The sequence below is a fragment of the Nyctibius grandis genome, chromosome 1, assembly GCF_013368605.1.
Source record: "Nyctibius grandis isolate bNycGra1 chromosome 1, bNycGra1.pri, whole genome shotgun sequence".
Lineage (NCBI taxonomy): Eukaryota > Metazoa > Chordata > Aves > Nyctibiiformes > Nyctibiidae > Nyctibius > Nyctibius grandis.
In genome coordinates, this window is record NC_090658.1 from 47,572,122 (window position 1) to 47,577,742 (window position 5,621).

Consider the following 5,621-nt stretch of genomic DNA (forward strand, 5'->3'; position numbering starts at 1 on the left):
CTCCGCTCCCCTCCTGCAAACACCGCCTCCCCTCGCTCCCTATAAAGGCCGGCCGCCGCCCCCGCACACCCCGCCTCCCGCACGCCCAGCGCCTGCCGTAGCCCCTGCCAGCCTCCCCTGCGGCGCCGGCCGCCCGGCGCTCTCGGGCGGGGGGAGGCGGCCTTTCTCCCTCTGCCTCGCAGCTGCCGAGGGAGAGAGGCCGCCTCCCGAGCTTGCTCCGGTGTCGATAGCGTGGGGCTGACCGAGTCGGAGCCGGCCCCAGGCTTGCCGACTCGGAGCCGAGTCCCCGGCTGCGGCCGCGGCCACGCCCGCCCAGGCCCCGCGGCCCTCAGTGGCCCTGCCCGTAACGCTCGGCTCCCACAGCCCTTCCTCTGCTTTCCGGAGGCGGCAAGCAGTAGTATTCCCACGCTGCCGGGGCCAGGAGCGCCAGGAAACGACGTGCCGGAGTTGGCAGAGCAGCGCCGGAGCCAAGAACTTGCCTTTCCCAGCTCCTGAATAACTCTTGTTTCTTAACGCGACAGAATGTCCAGCTGCTCCTGTCAGAAGAGCCATCGTGCTTGGGATGGGCTATTCCATCCAACTCAACAGGTTCAGCACCAAGTCGGTCCAAAGCCTCTATATTATTTTGGTAAAATAGAAAAGTTGCAGCCCAAGTGTAACAAGTTCATGCAGCAGGCATGAGGTATATAGGTAAAACAGACTTCCTATAGGCTGAAATAACTAGTTTTTTTGGTCTTAGGTGTGCTGCAGGAGGAAGAATGCTTTCTTCCAAATATTCAATGAATTAGGAGAACGGGGGATAGAAAGTAGTTGAAGAATAATTGTAGCACAACACCAAAATCTTAAAAGACTGTTTCACTGCCAGACTGTTCCAACTTCCTGAATCGCGTTCCCAGCGTTATGAGCAGCGTGTGTCAAGAGTAGGGTTCTGTTTAGCCTTAACTCCTTTCTCTATTTTTCTGACTAATGTACTTAGAGGGAGATCCTGCGTTAAATCAACCTTCGCTCCAGCACCCTGCTCCTTCTATTGGCCCTTCTCTGTGCTTGCTGCTCTCTGAAGTCATCTTTATTGACCACAGGTGGCCAGAGTTGTCCACTGGAACTCCCCAGTACACCAGTATTGCAGAGGACAGCCCATCAGTGCTGTGTAACATCTTTAAAAAATTCTTGACTAAGGATATCTTTCCTGGCATATGTGAGGGTTTCTATATGCCTTTTCCACAGCCACCTGATCATAGCAAATTTTATTAGTTGCAACTTGTATTACCCAAACTTGGAACTCAGTATTTGGAAATTACAAAATATTTGGGATGAAATTGTATTCAATAAAATCATTTCAGGTACTTTCAAATGTTGAGTTCTCCCTACTTGCTGTTCTGTGCCTCATTTTATTAATACACCCAAACCTTCCATAACCTGCAAATTTCATTGGCAAACTACACTACTAACCTTAGCTTGCCTGGCAGCCCACCACCTTGTTTCTCTCTGTCAGATGGCTCCTCATTCACTGTATGAACACTCTCTTTTCCTATATCCAAGTCCTAACTTTGCATGTGGTACCTCAGCAAATGCTTTGTCAAACTCCCACGAGACCCCCAAAGACTCCTGGGGGGGAAGCATAGTTCCTTTCCACAAAAACAAAGCAAGCTTACCGAAGACAGGTAAGTATGTCAGAAGACTTATCTGAGACCAAATCTATTTTGCCTTTTGTCCTAGGTAGTTGCATGGGATTTTTTATTATCTTCAAAATATATTACAAAGTCGCACAAATACTGAGGTTCAGATTAATGGGTTTTCATGGCTTAGCCTATTTTTTTGCTCATTCTGCTTTCTTTAATATTATTCTTAATAGATAAATGGTTGGGGCAGCAATACATCAATGTTCCCATTTAAGAGTTCAAATGATATCGCTAGACCAGCTGTCTAAGATGACACAGAAGAGGATGGAAGATGATAATTAGATTTCTCCACATATCTGGTTCTTATAATTACAGTTCTCCAAGTCATCACATACCAGCCCAGTTATATAATCCTGTTTTGTTTGTTAAACTTGTTTGAGAGCATTTGACTTGAGCTAGCTTTCTTAGTCATCTCTATCACACCCAGAGAAACAAGCCTTTGAAACACGTACATGCACACACAGCTCTCATGGAGGTGTAATACAAGTTACACCTACCCTTGACCTCCCATTAATATCACTTTTTTGTTTGTCAGTAGGAGATGGGTTTGAAGTCAGTCACAGGAGTAAGAGAAATGAGGAGAAGGAAACCCAGACAGCTGTACATGGTTTGTTTGTCCAGGGAATTTTCTTCTTCCCCACCACCCCTTCTCCACTCCCTCTGGTCTAATCCCTAAAACAAGAAACCTCTTATTTTATCGTTCCAAAAACTCTCTGGCCAGTGCCAACGTAGATTTCCCCTTTCTCAATGAATAATACAACATATAAGAAAACTTGCAGGCTTAAAGGAAAGATCATACTATTAGAATACAGTCAAGGCATAAAGTTAGGCATCTCTTCCTGGCTACTGGGCCTGTCTGTCCATTAGGAAGGCAGAAAACAACAGTTCCTCTCCTCCATAGGGAAAACTAATAGAGGTTTCTGAAACTTCTAGACCTTTAAACAGAAGACACCACAGAAGCAAATAGTGCTTATTTCTAGTGGGGTAGGGGAAGGTACTCAAGCAAAAGAACGGTGGGAAAATACCTTTGTCACAATTGGACAGCAACCCAATTCTTTCAATGAAAACTCACAAGCCTCCTTTATCCTTACTTGGAAAGAAACACATCCTTTACATAAATTCCGATCAAGGAAGTTTAAAATACATGTTCATTAGGACCAACCAGACAGGTGGTCAAATTTGCGTTTATTATGGTTTGATTCATGAACCTTAGGTCTGCATGAAATTCTGCTTCTGTTTTTTATTCTGGTGAGTTTTACTTACTCAAAATTATACCTATCCTTCCAAATGCTTACCAACATTACAAAGTGCATTAGTGCTCACTAATGACTAACAACTTGGATTCCAAACAGGTGTTTTCCCAGTTTTCTAGATTTCCTTGGGTTTTGGGCACTCATCTATTACGCATCCCCTGATCAGATATATGTACTTGAACTTACTTAATATTTTCCCCTGCAAACAAGCAGGAGAAGAGGAAAAAAAAGGCTTTAGGAAAAATGGGCTCAGACACGGGCACACCATTTGGCTTTCTGATATCTGCAAAACAAGTGTTGATTTCTACCGTTCAAGATATTGCACATTAGATCATTCTTCCCTTGGCTGGGAGTTGGGTCACTATTTTTTAATCAAATCTAACCATGTTATCACTGTAGCTCCAGTACAGTCCATGCAGATTTTGAAATAGATTCTGGACCTACTCTTAGAAATACCAGAATCGGGATTAAAAACATCTAACAAAAACTCTGCTTCCTATTCCTTCCCCTGCCTTCATACAGCATTACTTCTGCTGTGCTTACAAGTCTGGCAAGAAATTAATACTGTAACAGCGCTCGTTCTTAGGGAGGAAGAGTTCCCACACAGACAATAGCATTTGTTTCAGCAAGAGATGGTACAAGGCATTCAGTGGAAGGAAAGCACATTCTTTCCCTTCCCTTGTGTTTTCACCACACAATCTTAGAATATGAGAGTTCATGAAAAAAGAGTTCCCACAGGTATATATGCACCACTGATGTCATTTGAATCGGGAGCACACTTTTGATGTGAGTCTCCTCATTTTCTCCACTTACCACATTTTGGTTCACCCTGCAGAGAGGTTTCAGAATACATGTTGTTTCATCCAAAAGATGTCCAAACTGGAAGATATATTGCTAACATGCACTCCAAATGCAACGAGCAGCTACTTCAGAGACAAGCAGATAAAAGTAAAACCTCTGAAATGCATGTAATGTGGGAAGTGAGCTCCTCATACTAGGCGGGATGCACTGCTTGCTAATGTAGACATAGCATGCATCCACTTTCTGGGATTCATTTCCCAACTCAATGAAAATCCTTCATACACATAAACTCTCAGGTCTCTAGCTACCCATGGCTGTCCTGTTCTGCCAGTGATCAAGGTAGCAAATAGTGAAATCTAACTGTAAATCAACAGGGCTTTTCTTACAATGGATGTCAGTATTCACAGCAGCTTCTAACTTACCTTGTGGCACTTACTCCCTCCTCCCCCAAAACTTAAACTACACACACACATAGAGAGTCCACTTTGAATCCGATAAATACTTGTGTGGAATAATCAAGAAAAGACCCTCCATTCAATAAATCCAGCCTGTTTTCAGTCCCACTATTAAAGTAGGTCACCTATGTCAACATTCTTGATGTTTTGTTGCATCTTTCTTCACTGAAGAGGGAACTGAGATTGCCCCGTGCTGTAGTCACAGAAAAGCAACCACACACTGCTATTGGTACACATGGGGTATGCAGGATGTTTTCCGCTCCCCCTTGGTAAATAACTTATTCTTTAGCATAGCTCATATTATATGGTTAGGACAGATATTTACAATTGCCCAACAAAGCCCTAACCTCTGGAAAACTGGAAGCAAGCAAAGACTAGACTATTTGTGTAAAGATGACAGCAACAGAATCACAGTTTAGACCATCAATAGTAAAATAGTTGAAAGCTGTATCTAAAACAGAACAGTTTTGTACAGTTTTCTGAAATGCTGAATATTCAAGCAGGGAAAAAAAAAGTTGATCAAAGCCACTGAGGAAACCAGACATTTGCCCCACGATTGCTTGCTGTTTCTGAAATCACTTAACCAGATAGAGAGCTCTAAATTCATAGAGCTCAAGCTAAAATTAGTATAATTCAGTTAGGACTCACCAGAAATAATATCATCAGTATCACAATCAGAAATTGGTTCACAGTACTGTCCATGTTGTTTGAACTGAATTATCCCTGCCCTACAGGAAACCTGCCTTTCCAGAATGCTGCCAGGCCCTTCCAACAGAAACAACTCCAGGAGCCCTAGCGAGCTCTCCCAATATGCTTTCAGCCCTCCGATATCTTTTACCAACCACCACCACCGATGGGTACTTGGAAAGGGAGACTGATGTACAGTTGCTGTGATTCTGACATTTACTCACCAAAAGCCTAACTCCAAATACGTCACTTGTTTGTTTTTGTTTCCAAATGATGTTTCCCTGAAACCCATTCTTTTAAGCTGACATCTGTTCCTTCACTGGATTGCATTACATGAAATTCCTGCGTATTTACCAATTACTCACACATGTACAGCTCATGAAGTTTCCCATGCAGAAGACAGAGGCTTCGGAAAAACCAAATGGGAAGTAGTATAGTGGTATTTCCAACACAGATTACTTTTTTCTTTTTTTTTTTTAAATAAATTTTCACCTGCAGTATGTTCAGATCATGACTGTGATGGAAGTTTCTTATGGCTCTTTGGTTTGGGCCCTGAACAGCTGTATTTCCTGTTAGAGTATGTCTCAGTACAAGAAACCAGCTGTTCTACTTCTTTTTTCCTTTTTAATATTATTAGTCACAAAAATATTCTTTTTATTCTAGTGACAACTAGTCAAGTAAGTTTACTCTATTAAAATAAAAACAAAACCAAACCATTTTGACTATAATTTCCCCTTCAAAACAAC